The sequence below is a fragment of the Cetorhinus maximus genome, chromosome 5 (assembly GCF_964194155.1).
Source record: "Cetorhinus maximus chromosome 5, sCetMax3.hap1.1, whole genome shotgun sequence".
Lineage (NCBI taxonomy): Eukaryota > Metazoa > Chordata > Chondrichthyes > Lamniformes > Cetorhinidae > Cetorhinus > Cetorhinus maximus.
This window is the reverse complement of record NC_135883.1, coordinates 19,909,417-19,927,758: the sequence shown is the minus strand read 5'-3', so window position 1 is coordinate 19,927,758 and position 18,342 is coordinate 19,909,417. Positions and strand designations below refer to the sequence as shown.

At 42.3% G+C, this 18,342-nt stretch overlaps 1 protein-coding gene across 2 annotated transcripts in view; it reads left to right on the top strand.

Annotated features, from left to right (window-relative positions):
* The first annotated feature begins 376 nt into the window (after positions 1-376).
* vsnl1a (visinin-like 1a) overlaps positions 377-18,342 on the top strand; it is a 147,812-nt gene continuing 129,846 nt past the window's right edge. Inside the window, exon 1 of one of the 2 annotated variants that reach the window (XM_078541583.1) lies at positions 377-694. The gene's annotated coding sequence lies outside the window, so the exon portion shown is untranslated. The remainder of the gene's footprint in view (positions 695-18,342) is intronic. The other variant, XM_078541585.1, reaches the window with a different exon arrangement.

The window sequence follows — 18,342 nt, the reverse complement described above, 5'->3', positions numbered from 1 at the left end:
ATCAGTCTTGTATATTTTCTTGACGTTTCTCGTCTTGGCATTATCGTGCTAGCAAATATAAGAAACCATCTGTTTTGGTGTTTTGATTGTGTTGCAGGAGGGTACTTTTTTTTAAAAAAAAACTTAAGGTCAAGAAATTAATGTAGCTGCCAGATAGGAGTGCAATTGCACATTTGTGGAATCCGAGATGTGATGGGTTGGATTTTGGAATGCCCGTAAAAGCATTTTTTTTAAAGGGAGCTGCTGTGGTCCCAGAATTTGAACATGTTTTCTTCTTCTTGCATCTGAACATTACTGTCACACAGTCGGCGCGGCTGAAACTGACCATCTCCGGCAGCAGCAGCAGCTGCTCCTGCACGGTAGGCGGACCTGCTGCGAGTCGCGCAGACTCAGACCATATGACATCAACTAACCACGTTACTACTTCTAAAAGAAAGCGAATATATGGAGTGTATGATGCACGGGGACTGACGCTCACTCGCCTTCCTGCCTTAGCAGCACCCCATAACCCAGAGCTGACGCGAGCCTTGCTGCACATCCATACATACAGATCGACTGGACCTGCATCCAAACCCTGTGATCTACCCGCTTCCCATTGCTTTTAACCCGAATGGTAGGACGCAACTGATTACGGATCTAGCAAAGAAAACTAATTGCAGATTTTTTTTTTCCAACCACAGTTTCACCTACAAAGGTAAGTGGATGTTGCATTGGACGGGAAAAAATAACCATGCGCATGCCATTGAGATTGCTTAAATTCGCCTTTTTTAAAAATCTCATAGCTTTTCCCTAAGCTGTGCAATGTTGCCTAAAGCTACCATCAGTAAATCTGGCATGCCATGTAATATAAAATGACATCTATGCTGGCTGAAATATCGATTGAAACAGGGATCATCAGAGGTTTTCACTTTCACTTTAAAATCGAGCACGATACTGGCATCTTGGAGTGAATGAATTAACTACAGTACCATGTCTAACGCCAATATCAGCATGGGAGAAACCAAGTTGGATGGTAGATGCATGTTTGCCCTTTCTGGTTATGAAGGTGCATCTTGGTTATCAGTCAGAAACAATTAGCTGGAAAGCAATTAATCGGTACAAGATGCATGTCATTTCCTAATTCAGCCCTAGGTTGTGATTCGCAGTTGCGTGGCTGCAAAAAAAAAGCATGAGCAAGAACGCTAGAGCAAATACGCATCATTATTTGTTCGGCAGCCTGGATAAAACACTTAGAAGCACGCCGGAGAGAAGATGCTTAGCAATGCACCAGATGATAAAGCATCGTGGTCTGCGCTTTGGTGGTCAGAAAGAGCAAATAGTTCTTTCACTTCCTCATGGCGAAACTAGCAAAGGAAATGTTTGTCTGTTAACAAAGGTTGAAGTGATCACCCAAAAGCAACACCTTAAGTGGATCTCGTGGCTCAAGACTCAAAGCGCGTTCCAATAGTATCACCACTGCCTCCCTGCCCGCCACCTCCAACAGGCTTGCTATATGTCTAGAAAGACAATATGTCTTTCACCTTTTTAAATATAAAAAAAAACCCACGAAGATACGTTTGTATCTAAGGAATATTTTTATACTGACGAGGATGATGATGATAAACAGTGCTGCTTAGATTTCCTTCATGTTTTGCATCAATACGAAAAGTCATTATTATTTCTGCTGTGCACTAATGAGGGGTTAAAACAAACGCTCGTATCATAATTAAAAACAGGGATGATTCCAATCCCATCATATAAGGACTTGGGTGACAATTATAAGTTAAAGCATCGGCTATTGGGTTGGGATAAAGACGTGCAGCTTAGAACACTGTACAAACATCTTTCCCGTTAACATTGAGAGAGGTTTTGTTTTGCAGGGCTAAGATTTAGGGGTAAATTTGAGAAAGACTATCACGTAACTGGTAGTCTGACCTTCTTCTGCTCAAGTCTAAGCAGCTTTTTCGAATGATATATTTTAAGAGGTTTTAAAGCAATCCAAGTCATGACTGGCGAGATTTGCTCTCAAAAGGTGAAGTTTTTCAGATTACATTAGTGGCCCGATGCGATCGCGGAATACTTCCTGCAAATGTGATCACTGACAAGCAATCTGAACGACGTGGAATTGTGTGCATTGGCATTTGAACAGATTAATTCCCGTGAACGCGCTCAGAAGTCCCATGATTTTATATTAATGTGCACCTCTTAGAACAATGCCAGGATTTTTTTTGTGATATCCGTGTGAAATATAAATCCTATGATGTCCTTAAAACTCAATAGCAACATTATTGTGTTCAAATCCACGGGCAAATCAATACAGCTTTCCGAATACAACATCAAATGTCGATGCCGCTCTAAGATTGCAACTCGGTGTCAATCAGAATAATAAGTGGAAGGACTGGCTTGTCCATAAGTACTAAATATCAGACAAAATCATTGTCAGTTGCTGTAGCATTTGGTTTTATGCGCAACTGCCTTTATTGCTCAAATGAATGAAGTGCTTTTTCCATTGATCTTTATTGATTTGGGTATAGTAATAGTGATGCCAAATACAGTAGTAGATTTGGATTGGTAATGATGTTTGCACAGAATGGCCACTGGGCATTTTGCTGCATCAAACGCCCAAAGGAATTTTCATTGAGGTATGAAAGCGTTCACCGTGAAATTTAGAATTGACAGCGCTGCACGAAAGAGGTAAATGGTTTCCGCATTGGAGAGAAACGCAATAAAGAAAGATAATTGGGGGGTCATCGCAAATAGAGTTGGAAGATGTAGAGAAAACGCTGAACCCTGTTAGCTGTCTCTCTCTCTCTCTCTCCAGCTTTTCTCTCTACATAAGGTAAAATGCAGATCAACTGCTTTACAGGAAGGTTTTCGGATAACTGATTTGCAGCTTATCAGTGATTGCTTGAAACTTTCCAGTCGGAATACCCACGCTGCAGGTTTGCAGTCTAGCAGGAAGTGCCATCTGATGTAAATAAGGTTCCCAGCCGGGCTTCAGACAAGCCTTTGTAATTTGTGTTGGAAAGGATGCCATCACTTTCGGGATGGCAAGATGTCTCGTTTCATTCTGCTGTCAGTAAAAATCATAAATTCAGTTTTGTAACGCTGCGTTATGAGATGTGTCGAAGATAATATGTGGATTTTTTTTTCAAATTGATTAAATGGAATCATGCAAGCGGCTTTTTATCACTCCTAGGTGGCGTTAAAATATTAGATTAGGGATTGCCATGCTGCTTCTCTGTCCAAAATTATTAGCAATCGTGCATTTATAACCAAGTTATTAACAAATTATAGTAATTTTGATCTATAACAAGCAATAACACTCTCTGTAGTATTGCTTTAGCGCGGAGTAGCTGTCATTTTTTATAACTTGTGTTTTAAGGTCACATCTTAAACATGTGTCTACATTTATGTAATAAACCAGTTCTTTGATTATTATAGGACCACTTTTTTTATTACGATTGCGTTTAGATGTTTGGCTATGTTCAATTTAATTGCATTTGCGGTATGTCATTTTGAAATATCTATCTACACGTTTGATGATCATCGACGTTACATATTCAACTGTAACAGCAGAGTTCCAGATAGGAATCAGCTACGTTTCAGAACACAGCAGTTGCTGTGACCATTGTTTGGTTGTTCTATTATTATTATTGCAGCCGTGACAAGTATTTCCAGAATATTCATATATAGACGCAGAAACGTGAAGCGAAAAATAACATGTTTGTATTATCGCCAGGTTTTTACCAGAGGGCGCCACTGGTTATTCAACTGATTGTTGCTCTTCACTGAAAACAAGAAGCTATGTACACACGTTGATGTGACATCAGTATTTTTGACACATTACTAGTATAGTACGTTGATTGGTGTATTAAAATAATTTCATGTATCTTTTGTATGTAAATTAATTTTGCACGTTTATCTAAAAACCCCACCTCTCAACTGACTGCAGAAGCATCGGTCCTCAGTAACTGTTATTACAAATCTCATATTTAAGGGCCTTTCCCTAGTCTTGAGTTAAGTTCCACTTCAGGAGCTTGACTTGCACCTTTGTCAAAAAAGACCTTCTGGCTTCCATAAGTTTGTGAAGGTTTATATTTTGCTTTTCATATCCCCAAGATGTTCCGCTACCTTTTTAACCGCAGTCACTGTTGTTCAGTAGGCAAATTCCCAGATCCCAGGACCACTAAGACACTAATGATTATTGGCTTAATGTTGCCTAAAATAAATTTTATCCTGGTTATTTTTCTCAATAAACCTTGCCTTTTGGGGGGTGGGGGGGGCGGAGGGGAAGTGCAACAAAGGTTCACTAGATGGAATCCAGGGAGAGGAGAACAGACCTATGAAAAGAGATTGTGTAGATTGGGGTTTCAAAGAATGAGAGGTGATCTCATTGAAACATGCAGGGTTCTGACAGGACTTGACAGGGTAGATCTCAAGAGGGTTTCCCTTGGCTAGAAAGTCTGTGGAGAGAGAAACAGTTAATATTTTGAGTCCAATATGGCTCTTCTTTGGTTCCGAAGAAGAATCATATTGGACTCAAAACGTACTGTTTATCTCTCCACAGATGCTACCAGACCTGCTGAGTTTTTCCAGCACTTGGTATTTTTATTAAGAGAACAACGTTACTCTTGAAATACAGTTGTGGGATATTTGAACCGGAGAAGGCAGACAAAGAACAAAAACAAAAATACCTGGAGAAACTCAGCAGGCCTGATAGCATCTGCAGAGAGGGATACAGTTGACGTTTTGATGTTCATCAGAACTAAGACATATAGAAATGAGATAAAATATAAGCTGGTAGAAAGGGGTGGGACAGGAGAGCTTGATAGGGGGCCAGTGATAGGTGGAGGTCAAGAAGAGACTGCCAAAGACATCATAGACAAAAAGACAAAGGGGTGTTGATGGTGGTGATATTATCTAAATGATGTGCAAATGGGAACATTAAGGGAAGCAAGCTAGTGGCAGATGGCCCTGGTGCGGGTGGAGTGGAGGGGGAAGGGATCGAAATGGGCTAAAAGGTGGAGATGAAACAATAGATCGAAATAAATTTAAAAATAGGAGGGAAAAGAAAAAAATATAGTTGTAAAAAAATTATAAATTATTAGAAAAAGGGGGATCGGAAAGGGGGTGGGGATGGAGGAGAGAGTTCATGATCTGAAATTGTTGAACTCAATATTAAGTCCGGAAGACTGTAAAGTGCCTAGTTGGAAAATGAGGTGCTGTTCCTCCAATTTGTGTTGAGCTTCACGAACAAAGCCTTGACTTAGCATCTCATGTGAAAGACAACACCATCAAAACTCAAACATCTTTGCAAATGTTTGCCAGATTTTTTCACGATTAATCTTTAACAAGGTATTCACAGTCCTCAAGAAAACCCTCAAGAAGCAATATTTCCACTATTTTTCTTACCCCTGCTTCAGGCTGCAAGCAATACTTAGTAACAGTTGACACTTGTTGTTTTCTACTGGTATTCTTCACTTCTTGTCCGCTTTTTATGGAAATTAACACTGAGGGGGAAATATGATCCTAGAGTAATAAATGTAGGAGGAACATTATTTCTTTGCTGTAGATGTAACGAAAATGTAAACAAATTTTTTTTTAATGTGCTCTAAATTCCATAAACAGCACACAGGTCAAAATCCTGGACATATGGTCACACAAAGTATTATGCTTAAAACCTACAATTCAGAGGAAAAGGGTTTAATATTCCAAGTGTCGTCATTTGTGGGATTTTCACACACACAACAGAAAAGCAAACCTTTTAAATTACCAGGAAATTGGTGACATGCTTCAAAGGTTTTTATTTTCTGAAGAAATCCCAGGATTGATACTTTGGTATTCTAATCTTTATTTATTCATTCGAGGGGTGTGAGTGTTGCTGGCTAGGCCAGCATTTATTGTCCATCCCTAATTTCCATTGAGTAGGTGGTGGTGAGCCGCCTTCTTGTAGGCACACACACGGTGCTGTTAGGGAGGGAGTTCCAGGATTTTGACCCAGTCACAGTTAAGGAATGGTGATATATTTCCAAGTCAGGATGGTGAGTGACTTGGAGGGGAACTTGCAGATGGTGGCGTTCCCATCTATCTGCTGCCCTTGTCCTTCTAGATGTAGTGGTTGTGGGTTTGGAAGGTGCTGCCTAAGGAGCCTTAATGACTTCCTGCATTGCATCTTGTAGATCATACACACTGCTGCTACTGTGTGTCAGTGGTGGAGTGAGTGAATGTTTGTGGATGTGGTGCCAATCAAGTGAGCTGCTTTGTCCTGGACGGTGTAAAGCTTCTTGAGTGTTGTTGGAGCTGCAGTCATCCAGGCAAGTGGGGAGCATTTCATCACATTCCTTACTTGTGCCTTGTAGATGGTGGACAGGCCTTGGGGAGTCAGGTGGTGAGTTACTTGTCACAGGATTCCTAGCCTCTGACTTGCTCTTGTAGCCACAGTATATGGCTAGTCCAGTTCAGTTTCTGGTTAATGGTAAACCCCAGGACATTGATAGTGGGAGATTTAGCGATGGTAGTGCCATTGAATGTCAAGGGGTGATGGTTAGATTCCCCCTTGTTGGAGATGGTCATTGTCTGGCACTTGTTAGCCCAAGCCTGGATATTGTCCAGGTCTTGCTGCATTTGGACATGGACTGCTTCAGTATCTGAGGAGTCGCGAATGGTGCCGAACATTATGCAATCATCAGCGAGCATCCCCACTTCTGACCTTATGATGGAAGGTAGGTCATTGATGAAGCAGCTGAAGATGGTTGGGCCTAGGACACTACCCTGAGGAACTCATGCAGTGATGTCCTGGAACTGAGATGATCGACCTCCAACAACCATAACCATCTTCCTTTGTGCTCGGTATGACTCCAACCAGTGGATAGTTTTCCCCCTGATTCCCATTGACTCCAGTTTTGCTAGGGCTCCCTGATGCCACACTTGGTCAAATGCAATCTTGATGTCAAGAACAGTCAATCTCACATCACCGCTCGAGTTCAGCTCTCTAGTCCATGTTTGAACCAAGGCTGTAATGAGGTCAGGAGCTGGGTGGCCCTGGCAGAACCCTAACTGAGCATCAGTAGGCAGGTTATTGCTAAGCAAGTGCTGCTCGATAGCACTGTTGATGACCCCTTCCATCACTTTGCTGATGATTGAGAGTAGACTGAATTGTAATTGGCCTGGCTGGATTTGTCCTGCTTTTTATGTACAGGATACACCTGGACAATTTTCCACATAGCTGGGTAAATGCCTTGTTGTAGCTGTAGTGGAACAGCTTGACGAGGGGTGCGGCAAGTTCTGCAGCAGATGTCTTCAGTACTATTGCCAGAATATTCTCCGAACCCACAGCCTTTGCAGTGTCCAGTGCGTTCAGCCGTTTCTTGATATCATGTGGAGTGAATCAAATTGGCTGAAGACTGACATCTGTGATGCTGGAGACCTCTGAAGGAGGCCGAGATGGTTCATCCACTTGGCACTTCTGGTTGGGGATTGGTGCAAATGCTTCAGCCTTATCATTTGCACTGATGTGCTGGGCTCCTCCATCATTGAGGATGGGGTATTTGTGGAGGCTCCTCCTCCAATGAGTTGTTTCATTCACGACTGCATGTGGCAGGACTGCAGAGCTTAGATCTGTCCATTGCTTAATGCTTATGCTGTTTGGTACACAAGTGCTCTTGTGCTGCAGCTTCACCAGGTTGCCACCTCATTTTTAGGCATGCCTGGTGCTGCTCCTGGCATGCCCTCCTGCACTCTTCATTGAACCAGGGTTGATCCCCTGGCTTGGTGGTAACAGTAGATTGGAGGATATGCTGGGCCATGAGGTTACAGATTGTGTTTGAGTACAATTCTGTTGCTGCTGATGACCCACCGCACATCGTGGTTGCCCAGTCTTGAGTTGCTAGATCTATTCGAAATCTATCCCAATTGGCACAGTGGTAGTGCCACATAACACGATGGAGTGTATCCTTAATGAAAGATGGGACTTTGTCTTTGCAACGACTGTGCGGTGGTCACTCCTATCGATACTGTCATGGACAGATGCATCTGTGGCAGGTAGGTTGGTGAGGATGGGGGCAAGTATGTTTTTCCCTCTCATTGGTTCCCTCACCACCTGCCGCAGACCCAGTCTAGCAGCTATGGCCTTTAGGACTCGGCCAGCTTGGTCAGTAGTGGTGCTACCGAGCCACTCTTGGTGATGGACTTTGAAGACCCCCACCCAGAGTACATTCTGTGCCCTTGCCACCCTCAATGCTTCCTCCAAGTGGCGTTCAACATGGAGGAGCACTGATTCATCAGCTGAGGGAGGGCGGTATGTGGTAATGAGCAGGAGGTTTCCTTGCCCATGTTTTACTTGGCGCCATGGGACTTCATAGGATTCGGAGTCTATGTTGAAGGCAACTCCCTCCCAACTGTATACCAGTGTACTGCCAGCTCTGCTTGGTCTGCCCTGCCTATGGAACAGGACATACCCAGGGATGGTGATGGTGGAGTCTGGGATATTATCTGTAAGATATGATTCTGTGAATATGACTATGTCAGGCTGCTGAGACAGCTCTCCAAATTTTGGCACCAACCCCAAGATGATAGTAAGGAGGACTTTGCAGGATTTACAGGGCTGAGTTTGCCATTGACATTTCCGGTGCTTAGATTGATGCCGGGTGGCCCATCCGTTTTCATTCCTTATTGACTTGTTTTTAGCAGTTTGCTTCAACTGAGTGGCTTGCTAGGCCATTTTAGAGGGCATGTAAGAGTCAGCCACATTGCTGTGGGTCTGGAGTCACCTGTAGGTCAGGCCAGGTAAGGGCTGCAGATTTCCTTCCCTGAAGGACATTAGTGAACCAATAGTGAATTAGTGGCAATCGACAATGGTTTCATGATCATCTTTAGACTTTTAATTCCTAGATATTTTATTGAATTCAAATTCCACCATTTGCCGTGGGTGAGATTCAAATCCGGGTCCCCAGAGCATTACCCTCAGTGTCTGGATTACTAGTCTAGTGACAATATCACTTTGCCACTGCCTCCCCCAATCTAATCAATCGGACTTGTCATTCAATTCAAGGACGTCAAGTTCAAGGACAGTAATCGACCATTGGTTAGTAAATAATCTGAAACAAGGACTGAGCACATTTTCCTATAGATTGCACAATGTTTTAGCAGAGGAGGGGGAACATTATCCCTTGCCAAAAGGAATTACAATTTATAACCACATCCAGAGAGAAAAAAGCACGCACTGTGGCTGCTCTTGTATATTTTGTACCATGCTAATTTTTGGAATAAAAACCTCACATACTACCAGGTTGACTGTAAAACACACAATTAATTCTGCTCGAAAAGGGGAATATGCCAAATTTAGGTAGCAGACAAAGAACAGTGCTTCTTTTAGATGCAATTGACTTTTTACTGAACTTTCAGAGGAAAACTATCCAATTTGACTATTTGGGTAACAGTACTAAACAGTTGCTTTCCATTTTAAGACTTTTGCACTGAGTAACTTGCTCAGAAAATTATACAATCCTTTTCTTTATCTGAATGCTTTTGGGGTGCAGAATTCTGACACTGTTGATATCAACGGAAATAAAAGAAGATATTGGCTGCACAGCTGTAATTACACAACTGAAACTATAGCAGAATTATTGCAGCAATTTATCATGAAAAAGAAAACATTCTTTTAAAATTCCGGGCCTGCATAGACAATCTCTTTCCTATTATGTTAATCGTCAGATTACATGCACAGCGTTATTTTACTGTTTTACAGCAAGCAACATGGTTAACTCTTTAATATACTGGAAGAGAAGAAAATGCAAAAATTACTGGCAAAGCAAAAGATAAGTCATGCTTGTTTGGAACTGAATTCTATAATAATGTGTGTAGTAAAAATGGTTTCAGTGCACTTATGCCAGAATTTGTATTATTATTTGATCAAATCAGGCTGCAGTATTGTATTTTAGACAATGAATTGTATTTTTTTTTACAGTAATTAGAGCAAGATCACCATTGTGAAACGAAATTCAGATTGCATTGTTGGTTCACCTTACATTAGACCAATTTCGTTCCAGTGATGCACAAAACCCTTCGAAGACCATAAGAAATAGGAGCAGGTGCAGACTATACAGCCTCTTGAGCCTGCTCTACCATTTAACACGATCATGGTTAATTTTCTGCCTCACTCCACTTACCTGCCCACTTCCCTGAAAGACCAAAATCTGGGCTACTGAACAGACATTTTTTAACATTGGTAAAAACAATAACATTAACATATTTAATAACATTAAGATTTTCATTAGCAGTGAAGAGAAAAAAGTAGTCTGATTTCAGATGGATCTCATACCCCTGGTGGCAAGTAGATCTGAAGTGACATTACTGCTGAATTTCTCCTTTGTGGCACCATAGATTACAACACAAAATGGTTAAATAGAGGAGAAGGAGCACAAGTGCTGAATAATTTGCCACTTTGGCTGCATACATTCTTGCAACCACCTGACAGGCGGTGAGGATTTATGTGGTGGACGGCATATTCAGTGAATGAGTTTTACTTTATTGTTATGTATTCTATCACAAGTAATGATTGTGAGGTTTTGTTCCTGGCTTCCTTTGCATTCTTCTTCAGTCATATTGGCAACTTGGACCTTTTTCCATTTTTCTTTAGACGTTTTTGTGATTTTTGCCAATGTACGGAATCCTAACTCTCCATTGCAAATAAGTGAATTAGGCACCTGTGGAGTATATGCCAGTAGAATGCTTGGTGTATGGATTATGTCTCAAACTGAGAAAATATCTGTAAGTCACATATTTCATAAAATACATTTGGTCCCAGGGTATAGAAGAAACAATTCAACTCAAGACACACTGGACAAGGTGGGATAGTCTTGGTCTAGTTGTGTTGCTGCCAAAACACATATATCTTAGGCCTGGGCTATGTTAAATTACTGCAAATGTGCACAACTAGACTGACAGTGTGCCATCATGTTAATGGTCTGGTAATAACATTTGCAATTATATTAATGTGAAAACGAGTAATTTTCCTTCATTAAAAATGAAAATTTTACATTTAAGGAAATAAACCTGTTAAATCTTTGCCAGGCTCCCTGTTTCAACTTGTAATCTGTTTGGATTGTTGAAGTAACATGAGGAAAAACAGGCATATATGTGACTAAATACAGATTAAACAGTTTCCCTTTACCTAAGTACAGAGTAATGCAGACAAAGCAGTTTAAATTTTCTTCTGCCAACTTGCACCACTCGAATGCAAGTCTTAGTTTCAAAGCATAATCAGCACTAAAATGGCAATGATATTGTTAATATATGGCAAGTTTAAGGAATAAATTTTAAGTATTTTGTATTGAACAACCAACATCTGTAAACGTGAAGGTTCATCACAGTCATGTCATATGTAGTGGGATTCCAAACAGCGAATATTTGGCAAATTACAGCATTTTTTAACTTTAATATTCTATTTAATACATGCCCATTAATAAAGATAAGCTAAGTAATTAATTTTGTTGGAGATGTAATAATTTAGTTGTTTTCTTAAATGATGTCCAGCATGAGTTGAAATCTGAGTTTCAGTTAATTGTAGTTTTAAGAGTGAAATCTATGAAATTCTCCCACCCCCATAAGGTTCTCTCATCAATAAAACAATTATATTCAATTTGGGGCCCAATTTTCTACTGTTTGGAGGTCTGCTGGGGATAAGCACAGATGGAAAATTGGATGTCTAATTGTGGACAACCGATTTTAAGGGTGCTTATTTTTTTGATGGACAAAATTGGCACAAAAGGTGCAACATTGCAGTTGGTGAGTGACCTCATAAATAAATTACTTTCCAAAAGATTTCACAGTAAATCTCCAGAGTGTGAATGGGGGTGCAGAAGGGGAATTTGTGAGGAACCAACAAATGCAGGTGCAGGGACGCCAGAGATGTTTCAATTTAGTCGTACCTATTACTGCTGCAGGACCTGGATTTAGACCACTTCACACACAACTGGATCTGTCAAAGGAGATTGGTCCTTGGTTTCACAAATCCTGTTGTCACAGAGTTTTGCCACCTGCTACTCAAGGACTTGCAAGCATTATCTAAATTATGTTACAGGATCTGCCAAGCCAGAAAGGAGGCATCTACCGTTAGACAGTCTGAAGTGCACACACACGTATCAAGCAAGTAAAGATTATATGTTTTCAAGGAACAACACATCCATAACCTTTCCTTTCGTAAGGGAAATGTCAGCTGGACAGAACATATAGATTTCACTGGATGGTAATGTTTACATCTGAAGCATTGGGCATGCTACCAATTTGACATCAGTGCTCTATAAATCAATCCCCGACCTTTGAGTATAGACCTTTTTTGTTTATAATTACAGATATGATCTTGTCACAAAGTAACATCATGCACATCAGTGGCAGTTATCCAAGAAGCAGCTGTGATGTGATCATTGTTCAGCACTCCACAGTGCTTATATTATTTGAAGAAGAATGACTATAGTGGATAGCTTTTAGGAGAATTGGGATAATTTCTGCATCCATATGGCACACAACTGGCTTAGTCATACATTTGGTAAGACTACATCAAGCACTAATTGCTCTGTTCTCCTCTTCCAAAACTACTCATTGCATCCAGCATCGTCTGGGAATTCAAAGTTAACCCTGGTTTCTTTTCTCAACTGTCAGCCATTTCCTTTCCTCAGCCCCCTCGTCCCATCACCTCCAACAAAAGTGGGAGGAGCTCATGTAATTCTTTGTCGTTAAAACCAAGACAATGAGCAGGATTTTACAGTGCCCTGCTGTTGGGATTGCAAGTGCGGGGTGGGGCCAGTAAAATTCTGCGGATGTCCTTCCCACTGCTTTCCCGCTTGCCCCAACCTAGCAGCGATTTTATGGGAGGTGAGGGGGGCGGTGGCGGTGGTGCAGTGGGCGAAGCCTAGGTTGGCCCGTCCACCCTCATTCTGATTGAGGCCAAGTGGCCAATTAATGCCTATTTAAGGGCCGCTTCCAGCCCAGCTGCAATATTTAAGTTGGTGGGAGGAGGTCAGGCATTCTTCTTCAGTCATATTGGCAACTTGGACCTTTTTCCATTTTTCTTTAGACGTTTTTGTGATTTTTGCCAATGTACGGAATCTGGCAGGTCAGCCTGCTCACACCTTAGGTGGGAAGTGGGGGCACTTCCCTTACAAGCCCCCTTTCCCAGTCAGGACCCCCCCCCCCGCCACCCGGCCATACAAGATCTGCTCCACTGTGGATGTCCCTCCCCCACTCTCTGAACTCCGGCCTTTGCAACCCAATCCTCAGCCTGCTTGTCATACCACCTGCCTCCCCCAACCGCATCAGGCCTTCCTCTTAGCCCTGCTGAGAGGCCCCTGAACTTTTCTGCATCCTGTGCTCCCTGCACTTTGTTCTATGGGACTCAATGTAGTCCTTGCTGTGGCCACTGCTCCCTGTGATGCTGCCGGGGCTAGAGAGCTGCCAGCCACCCAGATTAGCCGGCAGCTCTGTGAGGCAGGGCTATCTCCCCAGATAGGGGCAGAAGCCCCACCTTCAGCCTATTAACTCTCCACAGAGCATAAAATGGCTGTGAGGTAGCCATCAGGAGTGGTGGTCCCCACCATCTGAAAAATTCTGCCCTTTCTATTTAGTTGCCTCTGCTACAAGCACCACCCCCCCTGCCCACTTTCCTTTATCCACTATGCCAAACGTCCACAAAAGTTCTCCCATCCCAGCCCCAAGCTCTCATTTTCCTCTATAGCTTTTCTCCTCATGCTCTTTCCATCTTCCTCCAACAGCTCCTCTCCATTGTCCAGTTGAACTATGATTAGAGAGTTCTCTGCAGTGGTTCCTCTTCCTGCCCTTGCAGAAATGCCTCTGGGGCTCACAAGGTTGTAACCTTGGCTCCCTCATTTCTTACGTATGTGCTGCCCCTTGGCGGCATCATTCAAAAACATGACGTCAAGTTCCACTTGCATGCTGATATAACCCAGCACTATCTCCACCACCTCTCTTGGCTTTTCACTGCCTCTGTGCTGTCAAACCTCCTGGCTGGCATTTAGTGAGTAGCAAATTCCTCCATTTAAACATTGAAAGGCCAAAGCCTTTATCTTTAACCTCTGCCATGGACTCCATTCTGTCACCAGCGATTCTATTTCCCCCCCCCGCCCCGGCCACTGTCTCAAGTTGAACCAGCCTATTTGGGATCTTGCCACCCTGTTTCATTCTGAGCTGAGCTTCCAATCACACATCAGTTCCATCACAAAGGCTGCCTATTTCCATCTCTGTAACATGACCCATCCAAACCCCTGCCTCAACTCATCTGTTGCTGCAACTGTCAACAGTGTTTTTGCTACCTCCAGAGCCAACAATCTCAGCGCTCTCGTAGCCAGCCTTGCTTTGCACCACTTATAATCCTGAGCTCATTCAAAGCTCTTCTGCCTGTATCCTGACTTGCACCAAGTCGCCGTTCGCCATCGTCCTTATGTTTACTGACCTACATTGGTTCCCAGTCTGGCAGTGCTTCAATTTTAAAATTCTCATCCTCGTTTTCAATCCCTCTATGACCTTGCTCCCTCCCTATCTCTTCATCTTCCTCCGTCCCTACAACCCTCTGAGATCTCTGTCCTCTTCCAATTCTGGCCTCAAGTATATCCCTGATTTTCATTGCTCCATCACTGTTGGCCAACTTAGCTTTTGCTCACCTGACTTAATATATGTGTTTTTTTTCTGTTAATGCACATGTGCAGCACCTCGGGACATTTTACTACATTAGAAGGCACTGTGTAAATGCTAGTTGTTATTGTTGTAGCATTATGAACAAATAATCAACTTTTGTGTCACCAATGAAACTTGTTGCTGTTTTGTTGGATTTTTTGCTCCTGAGCTAAGTGCTGCTTTCCAGTCATGGCAACGTTTGTGCAATTTATGAACCATTTTGTGCACTGCTGTTATGCAGGTATCACAGATGGAATCAGAATAACAGAAGTGACCATTATCACTATGGGCTCTGTGGTTGTGCAATAGGAATGCCCGTTCTGTTCTCAAGATATGGTCAGAATTGGCAAAGCTGCATTTAATGTTTGTTGGGGCTATTATATCAACAGTGACAATGGGGCTTTCTCCATATTCTTTGCTTCATCTGTGTGTGGTTCTGAAGACCTTCGGAATAGGTCTTCCAGAAATCTGTACACCCTACGCATGTTGTGGAGTGTAGCTGTTTGATCTTTGAAATCAGTATTCCTTAGCTTAAATGACACAGCCCTGTTCCTTTTTGTATGATATTACTCTTGGAAACTTTGTAGATCCATGATTCCAACATCATTGCACATCCTTCCCAGCCTAGCATCTGATACTGCAATTACTAGACTCCCACTTTGAATTGTACCTTATCATTTATTTAACAGATCCTGCAAGTATAGGTCAACTCCTTTTCAGCCCTAAAGCCTTGTTTGGCCAATCTCTTTTCCCACCATTTTAAAAAATTTGCTCCTAGTGATACTGGTAAGGCTGTATCGTTACCTATCGCTAGTTGCTCTGAGAAGATGGTAGTGTGCTTCTTGAAACATTGCTATTGCTGTGATGACACTTTCGCGATGCTGTTGAGTAGGATTTTAATGATGAAGATCTGATGATGAGATTATAGAGGTACCACTCACAGCCAGTGGCATATGACATATTCCACATGACACATTTGCTGTTGCCTTTAGCTTCTTCCCATATATTTTTAACAACAACGTTTGCCCTTTTTACTCATTTCTGACAGCAGAATTTCAACATTAGCCTAAGAAAAAGTCCATTTTTGTCCTTTTTCATGCTTTGGCAATGGTCATTGCATCCCCTCTTGCAATGCTCTGCGCAGCCCCTTCAGCGAGTACCCATTTCTGAATTTTCCACTGAGCCCCTCACTCAGTGTTTCTGACCGGTTACTGGTGGAACAAATGTCCTTGTCCTGCATAGTATCTGTATTATGGCAATTAACTGAAAGCTGGGCTTTCTTATCAGCGCTTTCTTATAAATGTGACACTGATCAAAACCTTCCAACATTTCTGTGTCCCTTTAAATTCAAGGACGCTGATAAGAAAACCCAACATCAGTTAATTACCATAATCAGTTAATTACCAAAATCTATGATTAAACTACAAAAAGGACAAGCCACAAAAATGACTTGGAAGAAGGGACCGAATGCATATGATTGCTAAGTTTGCTTATCACACAAAGGTAGGTAAGAAAATAAATTGTGAAGAGGACATTAGGAGTCTGCAAAGGGACTGAGATAGGTGAAGTGAGTGGGCAAAAATTTGGCAGATGGAGTATAACGTGGGAAAATGTGACCTTGTCCACTTTGGCAGGAAGAATAAAATAGCAGCATGTTATTTAAATGGAGAGAGATTGCAGAACTCTGAGGTACAGAGGGATCTGGGTGCCCTGGTACTTGAATCAGGAACAGTTAGTTTGGAGGTACAGCAAGTGATTAGGAAGGCAAATGGAATGTTGTCATTTATTGCAAGGGGAATTGGAATATAAAAGTAGGGATGTTTTGCTACAGTTGTACAAGGCATTGGTGAGACTACATCTAGAGTACTGTGTACAGTTTTGGTCTCCTAATTTAAGAAAATATATAAATGCGTTAGAAGCAGTTCAGAGAAGGTTCACTCAATTGATACCTGGGATGAGGGGGTTATCTCACGAGGAAAGGTTGGATAGGCTGCGCCTGTATCCAGTGGAGTTTAGAAGATTGAGAGGTGATCTTATAGAAACATATAAAATCCTGAGGAGACTTTACAAGGTGGGTGCTGAAAGGATGTTTCCTCTTGAGGGAGAGACCAGAACTAGGGGACACAGTTTAAAAATAAGGGGCCTCCCATTTAAGATAGAGATGGCAAGAAATTTTTTTCTGTCAGAGGGTTGTGAATCTTTGGAACTCTCTTCCTCAGAGAGTGGTGGAGGCAGGGTCAATGAATATTTTTAAGGCAGAGGTAGATAGATTCCTGACTAACAAGTGAGTCAGAGGTTATTGGGGAGTAGGCAGAATGTGCAGTTGAGACGACAATCAGATCAGCCATGATTTTGTTGAATGGTGGAACAGGCTCAAGAGGCTGAATGGCCTACTCCTGCTCCGAATTCGTATGTTTGTAAATACGTGGAGAATCTGGAAGAAGAAGAACAACAACAATATGGACCAAAATTGTTACTTCAGTTTTCTTCATTGACAACTTCAGTGTTTTGGAAAAAAGATATCCAACTAGTAATGGGATATTGTAATTCTGTGTGGTAGGTTACAGAGAACACCAATTGCTTACTCCTGGTGTCAGTACAGTTAGTAGCATTCAAGAGCAGTGGAATTGATGAAGTCAGCTAGCTCTGTGGCAGTTTCTCCTTTCTCTTGAATAAAAGAAATGTGGCTGCTCTGTTAGTCCTGAATTGTGACTGGAGCAGCACCGTCCTTTTATTATAATAGGTACGCAAGAGCTGCTGTCACAATTTGAAACAATTCTAAAAGTCTCCACAGGCTGCCTGTGAAGCTTCAAACTCTGCTACTGCTGCCAGTGGATATTGTGTTTTTATCTTGAGTTCTGCCTCTCGTATGTGCAAAGATAATCATCATTTTCCAAACTAGCTGCTGTATATGCTAGATTAGTCATAGGAAAATCTGTTGCCTGTTGATAACAAAAATTGTGCTGCCAGCCGCCACAGCATCAATTTCGTGATGTAACTGATCTCCAGTGGCATTGCTCACAATAACTTGGAGGACATGTCACTTTTATAACGTGAGGCCCTTAAGCTCCAATGCCAACTGTCCCTTCTAATCTCATTACAACAAGAGATGTTCTCTCTCTCTGCAATATCTCTACTCTAATATTAAAAGGTCTTCTATTGCCAACAGCTCTTCTCATCTGTTTTCAATGAATCATAGAATCTTACAGCACAGAAAGAAGCCATTTGGTCCATCATGCCTCTCTTGACTTTTTTCAAAGAGCTGTCTAATTTAGCCCCGCAACCCAGCTTTACTCGAACACTACTGCCAGAATTTTACATTCGTCGGGTGGGCTCAGCGGGAGCGGGCGGGGGCAGTCATGCAGCTGACTGCCACCCATGATCGGCTCCGCTTCGCGGTTTCACCGGTTTCATCGCCGGGCCAATTAAGGCCTGCCCTGTGTGAATCGTGAGTGGTAGCGCTGAGCGCTACCTGCGCGGGCGTGGGGAGGAGGGAGAGCCGGGCCTTGCGCGCAGTTCACGCATGCGCACAAAAGAGCGCTTCAATCTTCCTGAGGCATGGAGCTGCCTCAGGGAGATTGAAGCACTTTTTAAAAAATTTAATAAATACATTAAAATCTTAATGAAACGTGTCCCCTCATGTGACTGTGCCACATGATATGGGAGATGTTTTTA